The 17,776-nt window shown below is 40.9% G+C and overlaps 2 pseudogenes across 1 annotated transcript in view; one reads left to right on the forward strand and one right to left on the reverse strand.

The window, feature by feature from the left end:
* Window positions 1–3,448: 3,448 nt before the first annotated feature.
* On the reverse strand, window positions 3,449–3,652 carry LOC144369635 (small nucleolar RNA U3; annotated as a pseudogene).
* Window positions 3,653–7,450: 3,798 nt separating this feature from the next.
* The window catches only part of LOC144369121 (mitochondrial enolase superfamily member 1-like), a 30,192-nt pseudogene continuing 19,866 nt past the window's right edge, over window positions 7,451–17,776 (forward strand). The window contains exons 1-2 of the transcript XR_013428575.1: window positions 7,451–7,649; window positions 11,511–11,690. The product of XR_013428575.1 is annotated as a mitochondrial enolase superfamily member 1-like (transcript). The remainder of the gene's footprint in view (window positions 7,650–11,510; window positions 11,691–17,776) is intronic.

Below are 17,776 nucleotides of genomic sequence, written 5' to 3' on the forward strand. Positions count from 1 at the left end.
CTATGGAACTGATGGCAAGTGAATATATGCCTTGCTGTGACAAAATACCTAAGAAAAACAATTTTAAGGAAAGATGTATTTTTGCACATGGTTTCAGAGATTCAGTCCACAGTTGTTGGCCCCATCTCTGTGGGCTTACAGTGAAGCAGAACATCATGGTAAAGAGAGTATGCTGGAGCAAAGCTGCTCACCTCAATGACAGGAAGCAGAGGGAGGAAGGGACTGGGGCAAAGATGTAGAACACAAGGGCACACTCCCAAGGATCCATTCTGTTCAACAATGTCCCACTCCTACAAGTTCCACCACCTCCCAGTAGTCCATTCAGCTATGGATTAATCTATTAATGAGATTAGAGCTCTTGTGATCCAATCACTTCTGAAAAGTTCCACCACTGTATTGGAGTGGGAACCAAACTTTCAACACATGAGCCTTTGGAGGACATTTCATATCTGAACTGTAATAATTGGTTATTTCTGTAGTCCTTAACTTGCTAGAAATTAGAAAAGGGTAGAACCAGCCTGGTAGAAATTTTAAGAAACTCTTAGAGCCTAAAGAAACCTAGTCCAGAGAAAATAAAAGCCAGGTGCAGTGATGCTTGCCTGGAATGGCTTGCCAGGAGGCTGAGGCAGGAAAGATCACAAAGCCAGCCTCAGCAACTTAGTTACACACTGTCTCAAAAAGGGCTGAGGATGTGCCTTAGTGGTAAAGTAACCCTGGGTTCAATCCCCAGAACCAAAAAAAAAAAAAAAAGGTATTAAGAAAATACAAGAGGAAATTCTTCAAGTACAATTCCAGAGATTTCAAACTTAGAATCAGCAAATTCAAAGAGGTTGAGGGATCCTTAAGAGAACTTTAAATTTTTTTTTATAATTTATATATGATAAAATTCACCATTTTTATAACTTTTATTTATTTGTTTTTATGTGGTGCTGAGGATTGAACCCAGGACCTTGCATGTGGGAGGCGAGCGCTCTACTGCTGAGCCATAACCCCAGCTCCAAACTTATCATTTTAAGTGCACATTTAGATAAGTTGACAAATATTTCAGTCACAAAACCACTACCATTCAATTGTGATATAAAACATTTCTGTCATACCAGAAAATTCCATCATGTCACTTTAGAGTCTTCTCCATTCACTTCTTAACCCTGGCAACCACTGAGTACTTTGTCACTATGGATAAATGGAATAATATGTAATCACTATGTCTGATGTCTTTCACTTAGCATAATACGTTTGAGGTTCATCCATATGCTCGGTGAATGTTTCACCAGTTTAAGGCTATCATGAATAAAGCTGCTATGGATATTCAAGTGTAAGTTTTTACTGTAAATGTAGGCTTTAAATTCTCTTGAATACTTTGGAGTAAGATTACCAAGTTGTATGGTGCAATTAACTTTAACTTTTCTAAGAAACTGCCAACCTGTGTTCTGAAGAGTCTGCCATTTTGTACTCCTATCAGCAATGTATGAGAGCCCATGCTTGTCAATACCTGCTTTTGCTAGCCATTTTAATTGTTACCATTCTGGTAGATATAGTATTGTTATGGTGGTTTTAGTGTTAATTTCCCTAATGATTAACATATTAAGAGTCTTAAGCATATTTTGAATTCATGTATCTTTTTTAAAAATATTTCTATTAGTTGTTCGATGGACCTTTATTTTATTTATTCATTTACATGCAGTGCTGAGGACTGAACCCAGTGCCTCACAGGTTCTAGGCAAGTGCTCTACCACTGAGCCACAACCCCAGCCCAAATTCATGTATCTTTTGTGATGAGGTGTCTCTAAAACATTTTACCCATTTTTTGGTAGTGAGTTGTCATTTCAGCATTCTGGGTACAAGTCCTTCGTCACATTATGTTTTACAAATCTTTTTATCCCAATCCGCAGCTTGATTTTACCCTGACTTTTACACAAGAAAACAATTTTGATGAAGTCTAATTTATCATATTTTTCCTGTTATGCTTTTTGTATCATAAGAAAATATGGCTTGGGGCTGGGGTTATGGCTCAGCGGTAGAGTGCTCACCTTGCACTACAAAAAAATAATAAAAAGAAAAAAAAAGAAAAAAAAGAAAATGTGGCTTAATGGGGCGCTGTGGTGCATCCTGTAATCCCAGCCACTCAGGAGGCTGATGCAGAAGGATCAAGAGTTCAAAGCCAGTTTCAGCAAAAGTGAGGTGCTAAGCAACTCACTGAGACTCTGTCTCTAAATAAAATACAAAATAGGGTTGGGGATGTGGCTCAGTGGTTGAGTGCACCTGGGATCAATCCCCGGTACCAAAAAAAAAAAAAAAAAAAAAAAAAAAAAAACGTGGATTACAAAAATTCACAGATTTTCTCTTATGCTTTCTCTACAAGTCTTATCATTTTAACTCTTAGTTTTAGTTTGTATTCCATTTTTAGAAATTTTTTCATGTAAGTCTTGAAATCAAATAGCTTAAGTTCTTCAGCTTTGTTCCTCTTGAAAACTGGCTATTTAAATTTCCACACATATTTTTGTCCATATACATTTTAGAATTAACTAAAATGTCAACCTTTGTTTAAAACCCCTCCTGAGTAGGGGATGAGGATATAGATCAGTGGTAGAGGGCCTGCCCAGCATGCCTGAGCCCCAGAGTTCAATCCCCAGTACCACCAAAACAAACAAAAATCCTTCTGGAGATTCAATTACATTGCATCATATCATCAAATATATACTGAATTTCCCAATAATATGAAATTTCTCCACATGTTTAGGTCTTCTTTTTGCTCAGCAAAAAAAGTTTTCAGTATACAGATCTTTTTTTTTAAAAGGAAGAAAGTAGAGAAGAAAGGAAGGAACACTTTTTTTTGAGAGAGAGAGAGAGAGAGAGAGAGAGAGAGAGAGAGAGAGAGAGAATTTTAATATTTATTTTTCATTTTTTGGCGGACACAACATCGTTGTTTGTATGTGTTGCTGAGGATTGAACCCGGGCCGCATGCATGCCAGGCGAGCATGCTACCGCTTGAGCCACATCCCCAGCCCAGTATACAGATCTTGCATATTTTTTTGTTAAATTTGTCCCAAGTATTTCATACTTTTTATGCACTTGTAAGAGGCATTGGTTTTTGTCTGTTTTGATTTTGTTTTTAAGACAGGGTCTCAATACGTTGCCCAGGCTAGCCTTGAACTCCTTGAACTCAAGTGATCTTTCTATCTCTGACCCTCAAATAGCTAGAACAGCAGACACACCCCACCACACCTGACTTGATGTATTAAGTTCTTATTTCAATTTCCAATTCTTGATAACTAGTGTATCAAATATAAATTGGAAAAGCCCTAAGTTCAATCCCTCACCCTAAATAAATAGACCCTGTATCTTGTGAACTTGTTAAACCTAATATTAGTTCCAGTAGCTTTTTTGTAACCTTTGTTTTCGTATCAGGGTAATATACTAACTTCTTTTTACCAAAATCATAACAGAAACCACTCAGATGGTGTCCTCTTCCTGTTATTCCCCCAAAGGGAGAACAATGGTCAGCAGTGGCAAATAGCAGCTGGAATAAAGCAAGGGCCAGCTTCACACTCAGGAAAGGACACTTCATCTCTTTCTTGTCATTTCCCATACTCTACACATTCAAATTTCTCTAGAAACAAACTGTAGAAATGATCCCTGAAAGTATTGTCTTCTAACCACTTTTTTAAAATGAGATGTCTCTCCTCTTGTATTTTCCACAGTTTACGTTAGGATTCAGTTTTAGTGTTGTACTTTCTGTGGATTTGTAACCATATATGACATTAAAATGTAAAATCTCTGTTCTGCAAAAAACACTGCCAAGAGAACAAAAAGACAAGCCACTGACTTGGAGAAAATATTTGCAAAAGACACATCTAATAAAAGGCTTGTTATTCAAAATATACAAAGAACTCTTAAAATTCAACAATAAGAAAACAACCAACCATATTAAGAAATGGCAAAAGACCTTAATAGATAGCTCACTAAAGAAGATATAAAGATGATAGGTAAGCATAGCAAAAAATGCTTCACTACATATCTGATCAGAGAAATATAAAACAAGTTACCACTACATATCTTTTGGAATGGCCAAAACCCCCAAACACTGATACAACCAAATGATGGTGAAGATGTAAAACAACAGGAATTTTTATTCATTGCTTATGGGATATAAAATGGTAGAATCAAGTTGACAGTTTGGTGGTTTCTTGCAAATGAACATACTTTTTCCATGTACTCTAAAAATCCTGCTTCTTGGTGAATACTGAGAAGCCCAAATGAGTTGAAAATGTATATTCATCCACACAAACACAGACACATGAATGTTTACAGCAGTTGTACTAGTCCATTTGTGGGGCTATAACAAAATACCACACACTGGGTAATTTATAAAGAACAAAAATGTACTTCCTCACAATTTTAAAAGCTGAGAGTCCAAGACCAAAGCATTGATGAGGGCTGCTCGATGCTTCCCTGATGGTGCTTTGTTGCTGCATGCTCCAGAGGGGAGGAGGGCTGTGTCCCCACATGGTGAAAGGCAGAAAGGTATGACAGCCAAATGCTGCATGAAACCTCTTTGTTAAGAGCCTTAATTGCATTCATGAGAGAGGAGCCCTCATTACCTTCATCACCTCTTAGAGGCTCCACCTCTTGAGGGTCATCACATTGGCCATTAAGTTTCAACATCTGAATTTTGGAAGGTACATGTTCAGATTAAAGTAGTATCATTATTCATAATTACCAAATCTTGGAAGCAACCACAATGTCCTTCAGTAGGTGAATGGATAAACCATTGTATATCCAGATAATTATTAATCAGTGTTAAAAAAATGAGTGGACCAGGAATATAGCTCAGTGGCAGAATGCACATTTAGCCTGCATAAGGGCCTTTGTTGAATGCCAACCACCAAAAAAATTAAAAATCAAAGAAGAGAAATATTAAGCCAGGAAAAACTACAGAGTGAATGCAGATGTATATTACTAAGGAAAGAAGCCAATCTGAAAGAGACTAGGTACTGGATGTTCGACCATATGACCTGGAAAAGACATAACAAAAGACAAAGTTCAGTGGTTGCCAGGGGTTAGCAGAGAGGGAGGGATAAATAGGCAGAATACAGAGGATTTTAAGGGAAATTATAACATTCCATATTTCAATTTTCAGGTGCTAATGTAAATTGTGTTGTATTTAATTTCACATTCCATTTGTTCATTGGGACAAGTGTATAAGAAAGTGACTTTTATATGTGAACTTTATATGAAAAAACTGTATAATCATTTATTAGTTCCAGTAGTTTTTTGACTCAAATTTTTCTATAGATAATCATCATCAGTGGAACAAAGATAGTTCTATTTCTTTCTTCCCAACACATATACCTGCTATTTCCTTTTTATGTCTTATTAGATTATCTAGGTCTTCCAGTACTATGCTGGAAAGCAGCAATGAGAGGGGACATTTTTGCCTTGCTCCTTCCTGATCTTGGTGGTAAAACTTCTCAACACTAAATATGATTTTAGCTATAGGAGCTTTTGTAGATATTCCGTATCAACTTATGGAAGTTCACCTCTAATCCTAGTTTACTGAGTTTTTGTTATGAATGAGTGTCAAATTAGATTTGTCAAATGCTTACTCTACATTTATTATCACATGATTTTTTTTCTTTAGCCTGTTAAATGATGGATTGATTTCCAGTATTGAACTAGCCTTGCACACCTGGAATAAAGCCTACTTGGTTGGGGTCTGTAATTCTTTTTATTCATTGTTGGAGTGTTTAATTTTATTTTTAGAGATTAGGGATTAAATCCAGGACCATTTTACCACTGTGCTATATCACCATCCCTTTTTATTATTTTGAGACAGGGTGTCCCTAAATTGCAGAGGCTGGCCTCAAGCTTTATCCTTGACTATCTTTCTTTGCTTTGAAGTCTACTCCAAGTGAAATTAATATAGCCTTACTTGCTTTCTTTTGATTAGAGTTAATATGGTGTAACTTTTTTAATTTTTTAATTTTTTTTAACTTTTTGATAGACCTTTATTTATTTATTTATATGTGGTGCTGAGAATCGAACCCAGTGCCTCACACATGCCAGGCAAGTGGTGCTACCACTGAGCCACAGCCCCAGCCCAATATGTTTTTTTTTTCTACCTGTCTCAGTCTGTTTATGTTGCTATTACAAAATATCATACATTGGATAATTTACAAAGAACACAATTTATCTCCTCACAGTTCTGGGAGCTAGGAAATCCAAGACAAAAGCACTAGTCAGTTTGGTATCTGGAGAGGACAATGGTTTCTATTTCCAAGATAGCTTCTTTTTTCATTTATTTTTTTTAAAGAGAGAGTGAGAGAGTAGAGAGAGTTTTAATATTTATTTTTTTGTTATCGGCGGATACAACGTCTTTGTATTACATGTGGTGCTGAGGATCCAACCCGGGCTGCACGCATGCCAGGTGAGCGCGCTACCGCTTGATCCACATCCCCAGCCCCAAGAGAGCTTCTTGAACACTGTCCTCACAAGGAAGAAGCGGTGAATGCTATTCCTTCCCATCCTTTTACAAGTTTACTAATTCTACTCATGAAGGCAGAGTCCTCATGATTTTAACAACCTCCTAATCCCATGTCTTAATACTATCATATCAGTAAATTTCAACATGGTGGGGGGACCATTTACTTGTAATCTATATTTGTTTTAACATAGCCATTTCTGTCTTTTAATTGGTGCATGTAGACCACTTATATTCAGTTTTTATTAATATCTATTACATGTGTCACTATTTTTATTTGTTTCTTTGTTCTTTGTTCCTATTTTTGCTTTCCATTCTTTTCCCGACCTTTGTGAACTGAGGATTTTACATGATTGTATTCTCTCTCTTAACATACCAGTTATACTTTTCTTTCCCACTTTTTTAAGTAGCTGCCCTGGAGTTGGCAATATATATTTACAACCAATACCAGGTGCCTTTCTTTCACTAGCTGTAAATGGAGTAGGTAATCCCTACTAATTTCTAATTTGTCCGGTGGCAAAAAGACTGAGGGCGTTTAACGAGATCTAGGGGGACTGGGGTTATATGGCTCAGCGGTAGAGCACCCATTCAAGGCCCTGGGTTCGATCCTCAGCACCACATATAAATAAATAGTATTTTCTAGTCCACTACCCTCCTGGGGACGTGCTGTCTGGAGCGGGGCCAAGCCACTGGCCCACACCTGCTTCCAGGTCGAACTTGGTTTCTCCCTCTCGGGCGCGGCTCCTGGCAAGTCCCTTCCCTTCCAGTCCAGGCGGGGCAGGTTTCCGCCGGGCTGCCCGTGGGACACGCACCTCCTTCTCCCCCAGGCGCCATCTAGACTGGGAGGGAACCCTCGCATAGGCCGCGCGGGCCAGCCTGAACCGCAAACTCCGAGAAAAGCGGGCGAATCCGGGGGAGCTGAACTTGCAGCGCCCACGAGGCCAAGTCCAAGTGCGCGGCCGCGCCCCCCCCCCCACGGGCGACCAATCAGCGCTCGCCTCTCCGCGAGGCTGCCCCGCCCCGCCGCTCTTCTGCGACTCTCGGCGGGGCGACCGCAGCTGAAGGCTCCCTGGCACCGGCAACATGGCGCTCGGCAGGATCTCCCGCCTCTCGGTCCGGGACGTGCGCTTCCCCACGTCGCTCGGGGGGCCACGGCTCAGACGCCATGGTAAGCGTGACCGACCGCCCTCAGGCGCCGCCAGGACAACACCCAGGCCCGCGACTCGCGGGCTTTACCTGGCTTCAGTACAGTGAGAACTGGAAGCGCAGGGAAGGTGGACGCTTTTTCTATCTCTGAGGAAGCAGCCAGAAACTCTCCACCTTTCCGGTTTATTTTTCCCCACTTATTTATCGTATTTTATTTGCCTGCGTTTGAAATGTCTTGGTTTTACTTTTTTGATTCACGTTTTCTTGGAAAGGGGAGAGTGCTTATTATGCAATAAGTGCAGAAGAGTTTTGTAGGGTCCCCACCAAGGAAACCCGAGAAAAAAAGTGCTGACAGCTTCCCCGAGGAGAACTTGATAGGATTTGAAGTGACAGAGACCAGGAAGTCTGGTGCTGGGAGTCTGGAGTGGTGATCCTGCCCCTGCCACAACTTTGCTGTGTGCCTTGGAGAAGACCCAAACTTCTCTGTGCCTTTTGGGACTATGAAACGAAGGGGTCACCATTGGAATGAGAAACTAAGCACCGAAAAAAACTCGAGTCACATAGGAGAACACTCGTGAAATTACTGTACTTAGAAACTTGGTTAGGAAGGTTTTGTCACTGTAAGGAGTTATGCAAAATATTGAAGGGCTTTTTCCCCTTAATGAGAATGTCAGAGGGACCCCTCTCCCTATCCCAGCGCCCCCACCTCCCAGCTGTCTCTAGTGGTGTTCCTAAATATAAAAGTTCTGAGCAGGATTTTGTTTTGGGGATTTTTCCTCCTTCTGCAGTGCTGGGGAATCCATCTCTGGGACTTGTGGCATACTAGGCAAGCACTCTACCTCTGAGTACATCCTCAGCCTCTGAGAAGGGTCTTCACGGGAACTGTGCCCCACTTTGCTCCTCTGGTGAGATGGCCATACTAGAAAAAGTTGACTCCATATGTAGGGAATGTAAAGAAACTTGCCCCAAAGTGAGAAATAACCAAAATTAGGAAAATGTTTCCTTGTAGGGATGAAGAGAAAATGGGGTGAGGAAAGGTACCCAAGTACTCTTTATTCACACTGTGATGTTTTACTTTCCAAGATGGGTAGATGGCAGATTGGTGTTCTTTACATTTTTCTCTGCTCTTTACGAACCTGAAATTCTTTGTAAAAGAATTTTCTAATAGTCCTCTCAAAACATGCTAAATAATGTTATTAAAAAAAGTATTCCTTATTCTGGCATTAGCATCTTACTGCTTTTCAAAATTCCTACAAATCCTTTCACAAATTATATTATGATAAATGACTTTTTGTAAATCCAGTTGATGATCCTCTGTGGACCTCCAAATAAATATTTGAAATTTTACTGATTTGTAAAAGTGCAAACACTTAATTGAGTGCTACTGCATTTGCCCCACTGAAGCTTGACAGCTCTGGGTAAACCACACATTCTAAGCCTAGGCTTTCTCATCTATAAAATGAGTACAGTGGTGTCTACTTCATGCATGTAAAATGAGATACCTGAAAAGAGCTGACAGAGAGAAGGTCCTCAATAAGAATTGGCTATAATTACTATTTACATAAGAAGAAACTGAAAGCAGAAAGAACTCTGACCTAGCCCTGAGCTTTGAATTTGTGAAGTGTTATGATAAACTATTTTATTATAGGAGGGTTTAAGAAATAGCATTTGTTTCTGGGACTGAGTGGTGTATGACCCCTAGGTGAGGAAAAATTATCTGATACCTGTATTGCAATTTCATAAACACATAAGCATTTCTCCTCAGGAGATAGAGTGTATGTTATGTGCTGAGTCTCAAGTGTTTAGCAGAACACGCTGCTTTGCAGTTCTCCATCGTGATTGCGATTGCTTCATTTGCCCTCTGGCCAGCTGAACTCAGCACTTCAGCTTCTTTTCAGCATTTAGCAGAGCAAAACTTCCTGATGAGAAGTCTGATATTTTTATAAAGAAGTCCTGAAACTCTCTTCAAAATCTGTTAAAGCAGAAGTTCCTGATCATTTCTTTCTGCCCTTATTGGAGCACTCAGCCTGCATGTATTTACTAATTTCTTGCTTCCCAACACTCATCAAGCACCCAGAAAGCCCCACAGCTGTGAGCTCGCATCTCAGCTCAGCTGCCCACTGGCCACCTCCTTGCAGTATTTTCCCTCTTATTTGCTCCTTATCTGTGAGCTCCCTTAATCCCTAGTCCTGTCCTCCCAGCAGTTAGAAGATGTTGCCTACTGCATCACTGAGAAGACTGAAGACAGTCATATGCTTGGCCCCATCTCTGCAAACCTGTCTCCAAACCAACCTCTTCTCCTCTTTCCCTTTATTCTTTATCATGTCCTGCTCCAAAGCTAATCCATTCTCCCTCCCTTATTTATTCTCAAGGCTCCCACTTATATCCCTTTCTCCTTCAGTACTTCCTTATTTCCTTTGGTTCTCTTCCATCCCACATGGACAGAGCTTTCCCTTTAGAAGAGTCTGAATTTGATCCTCACACCTTTCTAGCTCCCTTTGGTTTCTTCCTCTCATCCTCAAACTTCCTGCTCTAGGTCTGTTGCCTTATCCTTTACATCTCCTTCCTTCTTAATCTGAAATTGACTACTCTTTCCTTCCTTCTCTTGGAATTGCCTTCAGTTTTTTTCTCCTTCCAGTGACCTTTATGCTCCATGCATTTCATACCATCTGCTGTCTCTTCCTTGTGAGTCTGTCTAGCTCCCAGCCTCAGCCTTTCTGACTACTCCTTCTTCCTGCACTGGCCCTCTTCTTCCCTCTCCAAGGCTTTCTCATCTCACTGCACACTCCCATTAAGACTCTTCTCTAGCCAGGCTTGATGGCACCCAATTGTAATCCCAGTGACTTGGGAGGCCGAGGCAGGAGGATCAATTGCAAATTCAAGACCAGCTTTGGTGACTTAGTGAGACTTTGTCTCAAAATAAAAGAATAAAAGGGCTGGGTATGTAGTTCAGAGATAAAACACCCCTGGTTCAATCCCCAGTACCATAAAAAAAATAAAAACAATAGAAAACAACAACAACAAAATGGGTTAATTTGTCTTGAAGCTTTACTTCTTTTTCTGCCAGTGGTCTCTGAACTTGCACTGTTATATTTATCATCCCTGCTATAAACTATTGCAGTGAAGATCAGTCCAATTTTATGTAAGAGCTTTCTGAAACCTTGGCTTGTTTAATTTTAAGCTACTTGCCAACATAACTCTGTTCAGTGAGCTGTGATTGGAAATTCTTGGGTTTAAAATTGAACTGAGACCTGGAGACATTGCACAGTGGTAGAGCATTTTGGTAGCATGTATGAAGCCCTGGGTTTGATCACCAGCACCATAAATGACAATAACGGTAATGCCAATGATAATAATATAAAATTGAGCAGATGACCTTTTTTTTTTTTTTTCCTTGTACCCGGCGTTGAACCCAAGGGCACACAACCACTGAGCCATGTCTCCAGCCCTTTATTTAACCTTTTTTTTTTTAATTTTGAGACAGGGTCTCATTAAGTTACTCAGAGCCTTGCCAAGTTGCTGAGGCTGACCTACGATCTTTCTGCCTCAGCCTCCAGAGCCACTGGGATTACAGGCATGCATCACCACACCCAGCTGAACACCAATTTTTTTATATTGCAAATTGGCATTAAAAAAATGTGTACATCTGGGGCTAGAGGTGTAGCTCAGTGGTACAGGGTATGCTTTAGTATGCTCCAGGACCTGTATTCTATCCCCAGCACCAAAGGAAAAAAATATACATTGTATTTGTTGAACGGATGCGAACCATTCAGGACTTTCCTTTGGTCCATTCAGATCTCCTGCATTTTCTTTGGGGTTCGTCAACTCTTCCATCAGATTGGATCTCTTCTTGACATGTCCCTTATTGCATTTTCTGTTTCAGGTGTCATTGTCATGGTTATTTCTGGGTTTCTTACATTTGCATTTGGGGAGTATGGGTCACCTTTCCTGCAGCATACAGACCCTGACTACTCGTCTGCCTATGTTGTCCTGGAGACTGATGTGGGAGATGGACTCAAGGGATATGGAATTACCTTCACTCTGGAAAAAGGCACTGAAGTTGGTGAGTTGATGATTCTCTTGAGATTCTAGAATGCTTCGTTTTTCACTTAGACTCCAGTTCTGACCTATTTTTTTTTCTGTATTTATACTTCTCAAAGAGATTAAAAACAATACTTTTATTTTGCTGGGAGAAATTAAAAGGTGCAGGGGCTGGGGATGTGGCTCAAGCAGTAGCACGCTTGCCTGGCATGCGTGCAGCCTGGGTTCAATCCTCAGCACCACATACCAACAAAGATGTTGTGTCCGCCGAGAACTAAAAAATAAATATTAAAAATTCTCTCTCTCTCTCTCTCTCTCTCTCTCTCTCTCTCTCTCTCTCTCTCTCCTCTCTCACTCTCTCTTTAAAAAAAAAAAGGTGCAGCATTTGGCCTCTCCTCTTACAGCCATCTATAGACTGTGGGAAAACCCTTGACTCTGGATCTGTTTCTCTGTATTGAATGGTGACTACCAGAATGCTATTCATCTGCTCTTAATTCTTGGCTTCTGTAGATCTTTGAGGACCTATACTAGGAAAATGACCAAGGGTGGTGGAGGGAGCAGATGTAAGTTCACACAGCTAGGTTTATTGTGGTGTGCACTGTGAGTCTACCTAGTTTCCAAAATATTTTACACAAAGTTGCTTTGAGGGGCCAGTTCTTTGTGGGGGCATATTGAGCCATGTTTAAGTGATTCTTCTCCCCTCCCCCATTTTCCTAAACTGAAGGCACTGAACATAATGTAACTTTTCTCAGCTGGCCAAGAACTTAGAGACAATGTTGAGCCCCCTCATTTTTTTTAGAGATGAGGAAACCGAGGCCTAGAGAGCTACTCAGCTGCTTCCTAAAGCACTTGTTCTCTAGAACATTTAAATGCAACTTTTTTGTATGCATACATGCACATGCTATAAAATTCAAGAAGTACAGAAAGGTGACCTTTGCCAGATAATTTTCAGTGGATCATTAGAGGCTGAAGCCAAATCATGATAGGGTGAAGAGTAACTATCAGGGAAAGGGGTAAAACAGGTTATCTAACTTTTGTGGCAATATGACACTTCCCTCATGATTATTTACACCATCAGCATTCTAGGTAGCTGAAGGATAAAAGTCTTGCACTACGGAAAGATTTTAATATTGTCAAGCAGATGAAGGAAGTGTGTGTGCGTGTGTGTGAATGACAAGAAGTGTACAGATTTATTGAGGAAACAGTCACAAAAGACAAAATCCAGCTGGGTGCAGTGGTACAGACCTGTGATCCCAGCTACTCAGGAGACTGAGACAAAAGATCATAAATTCAAGGGCAGCTCAGGCAACTTAGTGAGATCCTGTCTCAAAATAAAAAGAGCTGGGGATGTAGCTTACTGGTAAGAGTGCTCCGGTTTTATTCCCCAGTACTACAAAAAAAAAAAAAAATAGAATCATAGTACAGAGTGAGGATTGTTGCAAAGTGAAGGGGTTACTTTGGGCAAGCTTCAGAGCAGAGGTGATGCTTTGAGGAAAGGCTCTGAGAATAAATAGGCACTTACTAGGCAGATGGAAGAGACCAGGCAATGATCTGCCTCCCTCCACACACACCATTAACAATTTAGTGTAAAAGTTTTCCCCAAGACAGTGACCACTGACCAGGGTGGTTTTTTGATTGTTTGGTTGGTTTTTCGTAACAGGGATTGAACCCAAGAGTGCTTAACGGAGCCATATCCCAAGCCCCTTTTATATTTTATTTTGAGACAGGTCTCACTAAGTTGCTTAGGGCCTCACTAAGTTGCTGAGGCTGGCTTTGAACTTACAATCCTCCTGCCTCAGCCTCCTGAGTTGTTAGAATTACAGGTGTGTGCCACCAAACCCAGTTCCAGGGTAGATTTATAAGCTGTATTTTAACTCCTCTGAAACTTTAATCATCGTTATCTGTACATTGAGCGCTTTATGAAGCTACTGTCATTCTTCATACTACAAACTACACAGCATGGCCCCTGAAGGTTTTGTAAAATGCACAGTAAACTTACAAAATAGGGACAGGCCCCTGGAACCATTCTCTGTTAACAGCTAAGACTTTGAGTTTTGCTACTGTGGGTAGGTGTACAATGGAAGCACCGTGAGCACAGAGATAATAAGAAGCTCTTTTCCGGTGTTGCTGAGCTCAGTGTTTGTTCGCTGACATCCCCCCATACTCTCAGCCCCACCCGCTGTCCTGAGGGACATCTTGGGCAGCGGCGAGTCAACTCTCCTGTCTTTATGGCATGGCTCTTATGTGCTAATGTTGTTGGCTTCCTCCTTTTTCAGACCACAGCCGGACAGAACCAATTTTAACTTTGACCTTGCTATATATTTCACATGACTGACTGCCGTCTCATTCGAAAAGCTACATGGCCCTTGCACTAAAGATGAAAAATTCCATTAGCTCATCTCCGTTCCCCACAGCCTCTGTCAGTCAGCCTAATCATTCTTTTAGAATGGAGCAAAAAGGAAAAAAAAAGTATTTTTCTTATTCCCATAAAGAGTGTTCATGTGTGTGAGAGGTAGGGAGGAAAGGTTGTATTATAATGTATAGAATAGATCAGTGTTGTTTTTCTTGGGTGGTTTTTAACTCATATTTTTATCAAATTTACTTAATTATTATTAATGTCTCCTGCTTTCTTTATATATATATATATATTTTCTTTTTAAATGACAATTATTTTAGAGTGGTTTTAGGTTCACAGCAAAATCAAGCTGTGTGTACCCGCCCCACACACCCACAGCCTCCCTCTTATCATTGTGTGCTGCTGGAGTGATTGGTACCTTTGTTATGATTAGTGAACCCACATTGACACATGATGATCCCCAAAAGAATATAGTTTACATTGGGGTTCACACTGGGTATTGCACATTCTGTGGGTTTAGATAAGTGTATAATGATGTGTATAATGTAATACCAAGCTATTAAAAAAATAGAAAAGGAAAGAGAGGTTAAAAAGGAGAAAATTTTTTTAATATGTATTTTTTAGTTGTATGTGGACACAATACCTTTATTTTTTTTTTATGTGGTGCTGAGGATTGAATTAGTACCTCACACGTGCCCTGTGAGTGCTCTACCACCGAGCCCCAGCCCAAAGCAGGAAAGTGTAAATAAACAAAAATACAGTCATGCTACCACTTGGGCTCAGACATCCATGGTCATCCACAAGCTTTGCTGAATGAACTTCCAGTGCTGAAGGTTGCCACAGAATCAAGGTCTAGGAGAAAACCCTTGGGTTTAGTCAGCAAGAAGCTGCCTTTCAAAGGCCAATTTTTCCAGATGGATTTCCACCCATCCCAATAGACACACAAACTTGAATTTCTCCATGCTGAAGTCAGACCACTACAATCCAAATTTCTTTTTTTCCTCCTCTTGCCTTTTATTAGTGTTTTTGCCTGAGTACATCAGTATCAGTCACTACTGATGCTTCATAAAACTATAGTTTTTTTAATCCTACAAATTTTAATTTCTTTTTTGTTCATTTTCTTTTTTCTGTTATTAGATACATACACTTTTTTAAAAATTTAGTTGTTGATGGACCTCTATTTTATTTGTTTATTTTTTAATATTTATTTTTTAGTTGTAGTTGAACATAACACCTTTATTTTATTTATTTATTTTTATGTGGTGCTGAGGATCTAACCCAGGGCCTCACACGTACTAGGCAAGTGCTCTACCACTGAGCTACAACCCCAGCCCACAGATTTTAATTTCTAAGCAAGTAAATATCCATCTTCATAACCCACTGACACAAAAAGCTTCCAGACTCTTTTCTTATACTTCTTATGAAAGTCAAAAATATCCTGGAGGTCAAAAAATGAGATGCCTACTGGCAGTTATGTTCAATTGTGACTGCACCATTTCTTGTCCTGACTACCCAAGGAGCCATTTTAAGGGAATTTCAAGCATCAGTTATATAAGAGGCTGACTGTGGTGGGTTTTTGTCCACAAGTACAGAAAGTTTTTGGTGGTAATCTGTTGGACTCCCAGATAGTACCTTTGATGGTTTGTGATGGGTGGTTGTGGTCTTTTGAGATATATATATATATATATATATATATATATATATATATATATATATATATATATATATATATATAGAGAGAGAGAGAGAGAGAGAGAGAGAGAGAGAGAGAGATTTTTTGTTTTGTTTTGGTAGTTTTTTGTTTATTTTTTGGCTTGGTTTTGTTTTGTTTCAGCTAGTATCATTAGTTGGTGTTCCTGTTTGGGATGTGTAGTGAGAGCAGTCAGAGTAGTGTAGTACTTACCGGGGTCCAGCTCCTGCTATAAGACCACCTTCATGGACTATTATCAGGTCCTGATGGACATCGAGCAGGGTGGCTTTGCCCAAATGAAACTAGTCCACCACTTCCTCACCAGGACAGAGGTGACGGTGAAAGTTCTGCCAAAGTTAGAGCAAAACATCCCATCCAAACTATATATGCTGATGGCCATGGAACGCCGAAGTGTGATCCACCTCTTTCAGATCATTGAGACCATTGAAAATACCCAGCTATGGCATACAGCTATGGCATACACCTCGTCCTGGATGTTGATGGCATGCAGGAGGAGGCCAAGAGACCATTCAGGCAGATTGTGAGTGAGATTGAGAAGGGCATTGAGCACCTAGATCTGAATGCAGAGAACATACTGGTGGGTGCCAGAGGCAACAGCAAACTCTTGAACTTCAGCCTGAGCACCAGCTTCATGACGGGGCAGAAGCTGAACAAGTTCTGGGTCACTCTCTAATACCTTGCTGCTGAAGTCATCTAGAGGAAAAAAATATGAGGGCCCCCTGGTGGACATCTGGAGCCTGGGTGTCTTTTGTACTTGATGGTGCCAGCAATGTGCCCATTTATGTATGGAGCTACTGCTAAGCAGCTGAAGGAGGTAATCATGCATGTAAGGTGCACTATTCTCCAGCATATTTCCACAGGAGCATGGAGCCTTGTCAACAAATACTGACAGTGGACTCCATGCAGAGGCCCACCGTAGAGCAAATAATGGGGCACCCATGACTGAGCCAGGGTGAAGAATATTCACCCAGTTGTTCTAGTGAGCCAATCCCCTAACACCCAGACTCTGCAATTGTAATCATCAGTTTTGACATGGATTATGACCCATAAAATACCTGAGTGTTCCTGGCAAATTGAAAATACGATGAGGTGATAGCTTCCTACCTGATACTCCAGCACCAGATAACCCAGGGCACAGGCTGCATGTTCCTGGTGAAACCTGTGCATCAACAGGATTGGGCCTTGCCTGGACCCCAGGGAACTTTTCTTCCAGTGTCTTTCCAAAGAAGAATGCCAGTCAGCCTGCCCTTCCACCTTCACCTTACCTGTGAGCAGTAGCTGCCTACGCAGGCCAAGAAGGCAGGGCAGAAGGGCAATGGGAAAGCCAGCATGCCTGCTTCCTATTTGCAAAGACCTCCACTCCCAGCACAGTCTCCCTCGGCGACCCTGTGCGCCACATGCCTAACCCCTGGATGATGCTTAGTAGGTGGGTCACAGGGCAATCCTATAACAACAAGAACTGCACCTGCACTCAGCAACTGCCTTGTGGGCCAGCATTCAGAAAAAAAAGTGGTTCTAATGTAAGAAGGGCAGAAATGGGCTAGATTCAGGAACAGAGTGGGCTCCAGTGAAAATGGAGAGCTGAGATAGACAAAGCCAACAGACAGCCAGAAGACCCTGTGCTCTGTGATCCTGACATCATGGCATGGGCATCTGTGTGGACTAAACAGTTGCAGGAGTGTGGTGTGCAAACTGGTTCAGGCTTCTCTGCACAGGTTCTAGACAGGAGCACATCTGGATCCACTAGAATTCTCTTCTGCCCCAACCTAGGAGAGGCATCAGAGACTTTTTTTAGTTGTAGATGGACACAGTATCTTTATTTATTTATATGTGGTGCTGAAGATTGAACCTAGTGCCTCTCACATGTAGCTCAGTGCTCTGCCACTGAGCTACAGCCCTAGCCCCATCAGAGACTTTCCCTAGGACACTTCTTCCTGCCCTGCTCTTCTCTGTCCTTTCTCCCATACTTCTAGAACAGCAAAGATGCTTCTTGATAAATTTATGTTTCTTACAAATTATATAGTAAAATTGGCATTTCAGA

This window comes from Ictidomys tridecemlineatus, chromosome 12 (assembly GCF_052094955.1).
Source record: "Ictidomys tridecemlineatus isolate mIctTri1 chromosome 12, mIctTri1.hap1, whole genome shotgun sequence".
NCBI classification, from domain to species: Eukaryota; Metazoa; Chordata; class Mammalia; order Rodentia; family Sciuridae; genus Ictidomys; species Ictidomys tridecemlineatus.